Below are 12,101 nucleotides of genomic sequence, written 5' to 3' on the forward strand. Positions count from 1 at the left end.
TATAGCCTCCAAACTGTGAAGAAATAAACTTCTGTTGTTTGAGCCACCTGGTCTGGGGTATTCTGTCACAGCAGCCAGGGCTGACTAACGTGGTCATCCATGGGCATGCTGTTGGGGGAGGAAGAATTCTTACTGGGACTGCAGCTCAGCATATCTCTTTGCACACGTGTATTTACCCATCAAACATTTGCTCTTCTCTGGTCAGTGACAGGCCCTGACTTGGCTAAACAATGAGGATCTGGCTGTTGCCCTTGAGCCACTGCTACTGCCCAGCTCTGTCACCCCTTGTCCAGACCTCAGGCAAGTTACGTAACCCCTATACACCTCAGCTGCATCGTCTGTAGGGTTGTTAGAAGGATTAGAAGATAATGGATGAAATACAGCATAGTACACACATATATTAGGTATTCAGCTGATAATGGGTTTCATGATTATAATTACTAGTGGTTTTAGCCTATGGAGTAGGTCCAGACAAGAAATCTAAGCTGCAGAGAGTTTAAGTGGTTTGCCTAAGACTGTACAGCTCCTGACGTGTGGAGAAGAGACTGTATAGGCAGCAGCAGAAGTTATGCCTGTGATTGATTTAACCTGTGTTATACTTGTATCCTAAGAGGTATCCACACTTGCTAGAAAACTGTCTATAGGCATTTATGCATTTACATATTAAAACAAGCCAAAAATGTTTAACATTATACAAATAATACATGTAGGTATAGTAACTTATGATAGAATAAAAGAGTAACAAAAGTGATACCCACTCTCCCTGGCCTGCAGACACCTTCCCTATGCTGAGCACCCCTGGGCCTCCTATCTGCTCCATTTCTGACGGATTATCTGCACCTGTTCTTCCAGCCCTCCACCTGTCCACTGTGGAGACCTTAGGCAACTTAGTTCTCCTTTCTGAGCCTCAGTTTTCTCATCTGTAGAATAGGAATGAATAAAAACAGTCCCTATACCTTACAGGGCTATTCTAAGGATTAAATGAGCTACTGTACACAAAGGACTTACAGCTGTGTTGGCACAAAATTAACTCATATGAGACTTACTTGTCATCAGAGCTGATGAACTTTTAAGGGTCAGGGCAGAATGGAAAATCAGAGCAGAGGGAGCACACCCCTTGTTCACCTCCCCCACCAGTCCCCACCATACACATGTGCTAGTGCTCTTTCTGTAAGCAGCTGGCTCAGGTTGACTGTGTCAGGGCCCCCAGGAGATGCAGTCGTCTTTGGATACACACAGTCCTCAGTGCCTGGGACAGCCTTCTGCAGGGAGCAGGCATCAGACAATTAAGTCGGCTTTTCCCAGCTGGCTCTCTGACCAACATCTTAAATGCTATCTTAAGAGTTGATGCAAAATAACAACACAGCTAAAGGGGTCAAATAACTCTGATTTTGACTCAGTCGCCTTCTCAGTAAAGTGGGAAGGTCTTTGTCCTTCTCTGCTGCATCATTGACTCTGCTGCACAGCCATGTACTGGCACTGCCTGCCAGTTTAGCTAAAGAGAACAAAAGGGCCAGAGGGTTTGCAGACCAGGAGCTCAACCCAGCTAGCTGCTGCTCTCCGGGCTCTCACCCCAGCGGCTTCCTTTGAGCTGATTCAACTGATAAAGAAGCTGACCTCAGCAGAGCTTTGCTCATGCTCAGAGGAGCATGGTGGGGCTGCCTCCTGGTTCTAGGTCCTGTCTTTCCCATCTCCAGAGCCTCCGCAGTCCCTGGGAGCAGTCTGGTGCTAGGGGGTGGGGGTGGGGGGGAGGCGGAGAAGGAATGATGAATGCGGAGTGGAAAATGTAAGAGAAAGAAGAAAGTGGGAGGAGCAGGCTGAGCCATAGCTGAGAGTGAACACTTGTGTTTGCAGATGTCATTATATAAGTGCGTGGTAGGAAGAGTAAGAATAGCTACCACTTATTAACAAATTCATTATTTGGGTTTATCATACCTCAGATAGAATATCCATCAGCAACTGTCCCCTGAGTATGACCAGTCTCACCACCTCCACTGCCACTGTTGTCCCTCTACCTAGACTCCTTGCTTGCTTTCTTTTTTTAAAAAAAAATATTTTATTGATTATGCTATTACAGTTGTCCCATTTTTTCTCCCCTTTATTCTCCTCCACTCTGTATCTCCCCTCCCACCAGCATTCCCCCTCTTAAATCACATCTTTGAGTCATACATATAAGTTATTTGGCTTCTCTATTTCCTATTCTATTCTTAACCTCCCCTTGTCTATTTTGTAACTACCATTTATGTTTCTTATTCCCTGTACCTTTTCCCCCATTATTCTCCTTCCCCTCCCCACTGATAACCCTCCATGTGATCCCCATTTCTGTGAATCTATTCCTGTTCTAGTTGTTTGCTTATTTTGTTTTTGTTCTTTTTAGGTTTAGTTGTTGATAGTTGTGAGTTTATTGTCATTTTACTGATCATATTTTTTACCTTTTTCTTACATAAGTCCCTTTAACATTTCATGTAATAAGGGCTTGGTGATGATGAACTCCTTTAACTTGACTTTATCTGGGAAGCATTTTATCTGCCCTTCCATTCTCAATGATAGCTTTATTGGATAGAGTAATCTTGGATATAGGTCCTTGCCTTTCATGACTTCGAATACTTCTTTCCAGCCCCTTCTGGTCTGTAAGGCTTCTTTTGAGAAATCAGCTGACAATCTTCGGGAACTACCTTTGCAGGTAACTGTCTCCTTTTCTCTTACTGCTTTTAAGGTTCTCTCCTTCTCTTTAATATTGGCTAAAGTAATTATGATGTGCCTTGATGTGTGCTTCCTTAGGTCCAAACTTCTTTGGGACTCTCTGAGCTTCCTGGATTTCCTGGAAGTCCATTTCCTTTGCCAGATTGGGGAAGTTCTCCTTCATTATTTTTTCAAATAAGTTTTCAATTTCTTGCTCTTTCTCTTCTCCTTCTGGCACCCTTATTATTCAGATGTTGGAATGTTTAAAGTTGTTCTGGAGGTTCCTAAGCCTCTTCTCATTGTTTGGAATTCTTGTTTCTTTATTATGTTCTGGTTGAATGTTGATTTCTTCCTTCTGTTCCAAATTGTAGCTTTGAGTCCTGGTTTCCTTTCTCTCACTGTTGGTTCCCTGTATATTTTTCTTTATTTCACTTTGCACAGCCTTCACTTCTTCCTCTATTTTGTGACTATACTCAACCATTTCTGTGAGCATCCTGATTACCAGAGTTTTGAATTCTGCATCTCATAGGTTGGCTATCTCTTCATCACTTAGTTCTATTTTTTCTAGGACTTTGATCTGTTCTTTCATTTGGGCCATATATTTTTGTCTCTGCACACCTGTTATGTAGTACAGGGTGGAGCCTTAGGTATTTGCCAGGGTGGGGCAACCCATGTTGCTGTGTTGTGGTGCTCTCTGTGGGGGAGGCGTCCAAGAGGGAACAATGCCACTTGCTCAGCTCTTGGCTGGCTTTCAGTCACTTCCCCCACTATCTTAAGCAAATTGGGCCCTTCTGGTGCTGGTTCCCGGGAAGGTGGGCTTGTGTATGTTCTAGGACCCTGTGGGTCTCTCCAACAAAATCTCCTATGAGGCTGGGAGTTTCTCCTGCTGCTACAACCCCCACAGATTTTTACAGCTTGAGGTTCTGAGGCTTTATTTCCCTGTGCTGGAGCCCAGGTTGCATGGTCTGTTTTGTTTCCCAGTTGTTCCTCCCAATTTATTCACATGTAAATTTGAGATCACCTGGTCCTCCAGCTGCCACTTCACCTGCCCACCACCTGGTCACGTACTCTCTGCCCCGGCTGCCCATCTCTGCCCTTCCTACCAGTCTGAATAGATGTTTCTTCTTTAATGCCTTGGTTGTTGGACTTCCATACAGTCTGATTTCTGACAGTTCTGGTTATTTTTTGTTTTTAAATTTGTGTTGCCCATCTTTTGGCTGTGCAAGGGGGTAAAGGGTATCCACCTATACCTTCATCTTGGTAGGAAGTCCAAAATTCTCTCCTTGCTTTCGTTCTTACTTGGGAAACCATTTCTCCCCATAGTAGCCAGAGGGATCTTTCAAATCATAAACCAGATCGTGAAACTCTCTTGTTCAAGTCCTTGGGAATGCTTTCTATTGTACTTGGAATAAAACCCATATGTCTTCTCACGGTTCCTAAGGCCCTTTGTGCTCTGGGCCCCAGAGACCTGTGCAGCCTCATCACCTGTCACCCAGTCTGTTCCAGCCTCACTAGCCTTCTTGATGTTTCTTCTCCAACTTCATATTATGACATTTTTCAAAGTAAAATTGAATATGCATATACCCACTACCTAAATTCTACTATTAACTTTTTACTATACTAGCTTTACAGCATATCTATCTGTCCATCCCTCTACCAATCCATCTAATTTTTTTTAATGTATTTTAAAGCAAGTTGCAGATATCAAGCACACATTACCACTAATCACAACAGAATACACATTCACAAAGACTTCTTGGTGCTTTTGAAACGGGTCATACTTTTTTCTGTCACAGGGCCTTTGTACTTCTTAATGCCTTTTCCTGGGATGCTTTCTACCAGATCTTTGAATGTATTCACATTCAACAAACACTTATTGACCACTGTGTGTCATTTCCTAATTTCGTTCAGGTCTGTACTCAAAGTCATGGCCTTGGCAAGGCCTTTCCTGACCACTCGCAACTACAGAGGCACCAACTATCAAACCACTCTAAACCTTTCTCTTGCTTTGTTCTTCACAGCATATATCACAACCTGAACTCACATGTGTGCATGCAGGCACACACATGCACATGTAGTTTTCAAACTTATTTACTATCACTCTTTCCTACTAAAATGTGAGCTCCATTAGGACAGGGATTTTATTTTATTTCCTGCTATTTTCTCACTTCTAGAACAGTTCCTGGAATGAGTAGGCACACAATACTGATGTGTTACTTGCATGAACAAATTAAGTTTTTACTATGTGCTAAGTGTTCTCCTTATGTTATCACATTTAACCCTCACAGCAGTATCTGCAGCACTATTCCCATTTGACAGATGAGGAGACTGAGGCTGAAGGGAAGTGATGTGCCACATAAGGGGCAAGTCACACAAGTAAGGGAGGGATGAGCTGATAACTAGACCCAGGCCCCAGGCATCATTAATAAAGCCTTCCTGGTGTTTTTAAAACATGCCAAGTTGATTCCTGCCCAGGGCCTTTACATCTATATGATGTAAACATGAGTGTACATCTATACATGCTGTATATTTGATATTCAATTCGACTCCTGCTGATTGAGAGGACAGTTATGCCAGTGAGTGAGGAGATGGAGAGTCCAGACCTCGAGCCAAAGGAGAGGCTGAGGACCATTCCAGTCTGGGCCTGGCTGCAGTCGCACTTTAGGAAAGCCAGGAAGGAAATAATAAAGGTTAGGTTCAGGAAATAGAGAATAGAAAAATTACAGAAAAAATAAATGAAACCCAAAGCTGGTTCTTTGAAAAAAAAAAAAAATCAGTGAAATTGACAAGCCTTTAGCTACACTAACCAAGGAAAAAAGACTCAAATTGCTAGAATAAGAAATGAAAAGGGACACTACTAACAACTCTACAGAAACAGAGGATTATAAAGTAATACTATGAATATTTTTGCCAGTATGCTAGTAAATTAAATAACCTAGATGAAATGGACAAATTCCCACAAAGACACAAACTACTAAAGTAACTCATTGAAATTAAGAACAAGCTGATGGTAGCCAGAGGGGAGGAGGGAGGGGACAATGGGGGGAAGAGGGAGAAGGGTTTTCAGGAACACGTTCAAAGGACACACGGACAAAACCAAAGGGGGGCAGGATCGAGGGTGAGAACTGGGGATGGCTGGGGTCAGGGCAGTGGTGGGGGGAAAATGGAGACAACTGTAGTTGAACAACAATTAAATAAAAAGAAGCTATAAAGACGATAGGAAAATCTGTATTAAAAAAAATAACTCAGGGAGAAATAAAAAATTTGAATAGACCTATAACAAGTGAAGAGATTCAATCAGCAATCAAAAAACTACTCTCCACAAAGAAATGCCTAGGCCCAGATAGTTTACCTGCTGAATCCTGCCAAACATTTAAAGAAGAATTAATAACAATTCTTCACAAATTCTTCCAAGAAATAGAAGAGATGAAAACACTTCCCATTTCATTTCATGAAATCATTACGTAGATACCAAAATCAGACAAAGACATCACACAAAAAAGAAAACTACAGACCAGTATCTCATGAACATGGATGCAAAAATCCTCAAAAAAATAATAGCAAATTGAATCTAGCAACATATAAAAGGACTTACGCTTCATATCCAAGTGGAGTTTATCCCAGAAATGCAAAATTTGTTTAACATAAAAAAATTAATATAATCATTAATAAAATAAACAAAAATTACACAATCATCTCCATAGATGGAGAAAAAGCACCTGACAAAATTGGGTGTGATAAAAACAGTCAACACACTAGGAATAGAAGGGAACTTCAATATTACGAACAGTATCTATGACAAACCCCACAGCTAACATCCACTTAATGATGAGATACAGGACGCCTTCCCTCTAAGATCAGGAGCGAGACAAAGGTATCCATCCTCATCACTTCAATCAACATTGTACTGGAGGTTCTAGTAGGGCAATTAGGCAAGGAAATTAAAGAAAAGGCATTCAGGTTGGAAAGGAAGAAGTTAAACTATGTCTATTCATAGACGCTATGCAATGCAGATTATCCAAGGAATTCACTAAAAACTATTTGAATGAATGACTAAGTTCAGCAAGGCCACAGGATACAAGAGCAATATAGTAAAAGAAATTATATTCATATACATTTGTAATGAACAATTTTAAAGTGAAACTAAGGAAACAATTCAACTTACATTAGCAACACAAATAATAAAATACTGAAGAATAATTTTAACAAAACAAGTAATTCATGCACTGAAAACTATGAATTATTGCTGAAAGAAATTAAACATCTAAATAATTGGAAAAATATCCCATGTTTATGGATTGTAAGCCTTAACACTGTTAAGCTGGCAATATTCCCAAACTGATTTACACACTCAAATGCAATCCTGATCAGAATCCAAGTTGACTTCTTTGTAGAAACTAACAACTGACTCCAAAATTCATATGCAAAGAACCCAAACTAGCCAGAAAACCTTGAAAAATAAAAACAAAGTTGGAGGACTCACATGTCCTGGTTTCTTTCTTTTTTTTTAGGTTTATTTTATTCTTTTTTATTTTTTATTGTTGTTCAAGTGCATTTGTCTCTATTTTCCTATAAAGCAATAGTAATAAAGACAGTCCTATACTGGCTCAAGGATAAATACATTGACAGGGAGACCAAAAAACAACCCAGAATTTATTTACCAAAAAATGTGTATTTTTTCTTACATGTTTAAACTTCAGTCACCTTCAAAGTACTCTCGATTTGATGCAATACACCCATTGAGACATTTGATGCAATACACCTATTGAGACATTTTTTCCGCAGCTCAAAACAGTTTGACGCCTTATAGTGCTTCTGCTGTTTTTGTTTCACCTCTTTCACATTGGCAAAACATTTGCTTTTGAGGACTTTTTTCATCCAGGGAAATTTTAAAAAGTCACTCAAGGAAAGACTGGATAAATAAGGAGGGTGGGCCAGGTGTACTTGTAAATCACCCATCATGAAATGGGCAAACATGGTGAAAGAGTCCTCAAAAAAAATTCACTGAAGCCAAATGCAGCCTCCCACAACAATGTCAGCTGGTACACTGATACAGATGGGTTCCTAGACTTCCAGTCAAGATGGAGGTGTAGGTAGACACACTCTACTTCCTCGGACAACCATAAGAAGGATCAAAACTAACCTCAAAATGAAAAACACCCAGAACTGTCAGAAAATCAAACTGTGGAAGTCTGACAACCAAGGATTTAAAGAAGCCATATTCATCCAAATTGGTAAGAGGGGCAGAGATGGGAAACCAGGGCAGAGAGGACATGGTGCGGTGGTGGGAAGGTGGTGGGAAGGTGGCGTGAAGGTGGTGGGAAGGTGGCAGCAGTGAGCTGGCCAGTGGAACAGGTGGTTCCATGTTCATGTGGAATAAAATCAGGAAGTATACCTTGGAAGTGAGCTGTCCCAGCCCCAGGCCCAACTGCACAGCCCAGGGTTCCAGGGCCAAGAAAGTGAAGCCTCATAACTTGTGGCTGTAAAAACCAGTGGAGGTTGGGGTGGTGGAAGAAACTGCCATTCTCCAGGAGAGGCCATTTAAAGGGCCCACACAGTCCTAGAAGGAACACAAATTTACCCACTCTGGGAGCCACCAATAGGGTGGCAGCTACAGGAGCACTAGTTGTACACAGGAAGGGGGTGAAATGACTGGAAATGGGGAGAGTGCTGAACAAGTCTCAGTGGCATTGTCCCCTCTCCAATCTGTCCCTCATACACAGTCACAAAGCAGTGAAGTGGGTTGGCCCACCCTGGTGGATACCAAAGGCTCTGCCCCATATAACTTAACAGGTACACTAAGACTGAGAGTAAAAGCAGCTCTACCTTATTCACAGAAACAAATATAGGAAGGCTGCCAAACCGAGGAGACAAAGAAATATGACCCAAATGAAAGAACAGAACAAAACCCCTTAAAAAGAACTAAGCAAAATGGAGATACATATGCAGAGTTCAAAACACTGGTGATAAGGATGCTCAGAGAACTCATTAAATATGGCAAAAGCATAAGGGAAGAAACAAAGTCTACAATAAGCAAAATTTTAAAAAAATCTACGGGGAAATGACAGTGAAGGTAAGGAAGCTGGGATTCAAATCAATGATCTGGAACATAAGGAAGAAATAAACATTCAACCAGAACAGAATGAAGACGGAAGAATTAAAAAAAAAAAAATGAGGAGAGAATAAGAAGACTCTGGGACATCTCCCAAACTGCCAGTGTCTCAATCGTAGAGATGCTACAAGTAGAAGAGGAAGAAGCAAGAAATTAAAAACTTATTTGAAAAAATAATGAAAGAAAACTTCCCAAACTTTCCTTTGGTAAAGGAAATAGACGTGCAAGTCCAGGACACACAGAGTCCCAAACAAGTTAGACCCAAGGAGGAACACACCAAGACACATCATAATTAAAATGCCAAAGGTTAAAGATAAGGAGAGAATCCTAAAAGCAGCAAGAGAAAAGGAGACAGTTACCTACAAAGGAGTTTCCATAAGACTATCAACTGGTTTCTCAAGAGAAACTTGTAGACAAGAAGGGGCTGGCAAGAACTATTCAAAATGATTAAGAGCAAGGACCTCCACCCAAGATTACTCTACCCAGCAAAGCTATTATTTAGAATGGAAGGGTAGACAAAGTGCTTCCAAGACAAGGCAAAGCTAAAGAAATGCATCATCAACAAACCTTTATTACATGAAATGTTAAAGAGACTTATCTAAGAAAAAGATCAAAACTATGAACAGTAAAATGACAACAAACTCACAGCTGAATCTAAAAAATAAAAACGAACTAAGCTAACAACTAGAATAGGAACAAAATCATAGATATAAAGATCATTTGGAGCATTATCAGTGGGGAAGGGGAAGCAGAAGAATGGGGGAAAAGGTACAGGGATTAAGAAGCATAATTGATAGATACAAAATAGGGAGATGTTAAGAAAAGTAGAAGAAATAGAGAAGCCAAAAATCTTATGTGCATGATGCATGGACATGAACTAAGGGGGAAGGATGGCTGGAGGGAAGGGGCAAAAATTAGGACAACTGTAATAGCACAATCAATAAAATATACTTTAAAAAATACAAATGGAAGACTCGACCAGCAGGGGAAGCTGTACTACAAGGGGTCTGCCCTCTAGAAGACTATTCTGGGTTTTTTGCGTCCTCACTCATATAAGACAGTAGAATGGAATTACAAGTCCAGATATAAACCCCTATAGTGAACTGATGTTTTTACAAGAAGGCCAAGACCATTCAGTGAGGGAAAGAATGATTTTTTCAAATAATGGTGCTGGGACAAATGGACAGCTGCACACAAAGGAATGAACCTGGACTAGTACCTTACACCATATACAAACATTAACTCAAAATGAATCAAAATGGATTGCCTGAACATAAAAACTCAAATGATAAAACTCTTAGCATAAAAGAGGTTAAATCTCATGAACTTGGTTTTGGCAAAGGATTCTTAGATATAACACAAAAAGCATAAGCAACAAAGCTTTTATGCTTCAAGGGGTACCATTAAGAAAGTGAAAAGACAACCCATGGAATATGTTTGCAAATCATGTATCTGCTAAAGGACTTACATTTAGACTATATAAAGAGCTCCTATAACCCAATAATAAAAAGACAACCAAATTCTAAAATGGACAAAGGATCTGAAGTAACATTTCTCCAAAGAAGATACACAAATGGCCAATAAACACATGAAAAGATACTCAGCATCACTAGTCACTGGAAAAATTCAACTCAAAACCAAAGTGAGATACCACTTCATGCCCACGAGGGTCTGGAAAGCAGCCTGGCAGTTCCTTAAAAGATTAAACACAAAGCTGTTATATCACCCAGCAATTCCCTCATAGGTGTACCCAAGAGAAATGAAAACATGCTTGTACAAAGCTGTACACAAATGTTTATAGTAGCATTATCCATAATAATCAAAAAGCAGAAACAACCCAAATGTCCATCATCTGACAAATGGATAAACAAAATGTAGTCTATCCACACAGCAGGCTATCATTCAGCCATAGAAAGGAACACATTCCAGATACACGCTACAACAGGGATGAACCTTGCGAACATCATGCTGAGTGAAAGGAGCCAGACACAGCAGCCACACGCTGCATGATTCCATTATGTGCGAAGTGCCCAGAATAGACAGAATACATTGAGATAGGAAATAGACTAGTGATCGCTCAGGGCTGGGGAAAATGAGGGGGGTGTGGTGTGGAGATAGGAGGGTGAGGGGTGATTGTTAAGGACATGGAGTTTCTTTTCATGGTGATTAAAATGTTAAAAAATTGTGTGAAGACTGTAGGTATCTGTGAATACACTGAAAACCATAGCACTGCTCATGTTACGTGGGTGAATTATATCACAATAAAATGGTTAGAACAAGAGGAAGGGGAGTCCTCTTTAGGAGCCAGGCCTCGGCCACGCGGGGCAGGCCATTTTACCTCTGCACGGGGCTTAGGAACAACAGCCAAGGCAGCAACAAAGTGGCCGCTATTTTTCATTTTCTACCATTGTTTATTTCTCACAGGGCAGAGTGGCCGTGGTTCAGGCAAAACTGGGTGTTCATATATCAACCGCACTACTGGTTCTAATACCATCAAAAGTTTACCTAATACACACAATGGGCATAAATCTCTAGATATTATGCTGAGCAAAAAACAAGAGCCAAAGAACGCTGTCCCATATAACTCCATTTATATAGAGTTCTAGAACAGGCAAGCTGTCTGTGGCAAAAACGTACATCACGCCAGTGGTTGCTTCTTGGGCTTTTTGGGGCAAGGACTGACCGGGAAGGGGCTTGAAGGAACTTTCTGGGGTGTTGGAAATGTCCCGCATCTTGATCGGGGTCTGAGTTGCACTAGTTTTTGCATTTATGAAAACCCACGCAATGATAGTGTTAAGATTTGTACATTTCTGTGTATATAATTTTACTTAAAAAAAAGAACCATAAACAATATTGATCCCTAGTTAATTATTTGCATGCTGAAGTGTTTGGGGGAGGTGTGCCTTGGTGATTACAACGCACTTTGAAATGTGTTAAACGTGAACTGAACTGAGAGTTGGATAGAGGAGTGTATGATGAAGTAAGTAAAACACAATGTTAACCATTGTAGAAACTAGGAGGTAGATGTACACTTGTTCACTGTATCAAGTCCTTCAGTTTTTCTACGTGTCTGAAATTTTTTACTGAAGAAAATATTGGGAACTACAAACAAAAATCTCACACAATTTGAAGCAGATGCCTAGCACAATCTGATGGACTGGGGACCCCTTCTCGGGGGCATGCATCGCAACCGAAACAAAATCTGACCCATGGTGAACCTCCGAAAGAACTAATGGCTTAATGGCTTTCTACACATAGATGATGGGCAAGGAGTCAAAGGCAATTTGGAGAATTTCTGGAAACTATT

General features: G+C 40.7%; 1 protein-coding gene across 5 annotated transcripts in view; it reads right to left on the minus strand.

Moving 5' to 3' along the window:
• Nucleotides 1-12,101, minus strand: part of SRGAP3 (SLIT-ROBO Rho GTPase activating protein 3) — a 246,116-nt gene that overhangs the window by 14,501 nt on the left and 219,514 nt on the right. The window lies entirely within an intron of this gene.

The sequence above is a fragment of the Artibeus jamaicensis genome, unplaced genomic scaffold (genome assembly GCF_021234435.1).
Source record: "Artibeus jamaicensis isolate MK-2021 breed Jamaican fruit bat unplaced genomic scaffold, CSHL_Jam_final contig_519, whole genome shotgun sequence".
In the NCBI taxonomy this organism is placed as follows: Eukaryota; Metazoa; Chordata; class Mammalia; order Chiroptera; family Phyllostomidae; genus Artibeus; species Artibeus jamaicensis.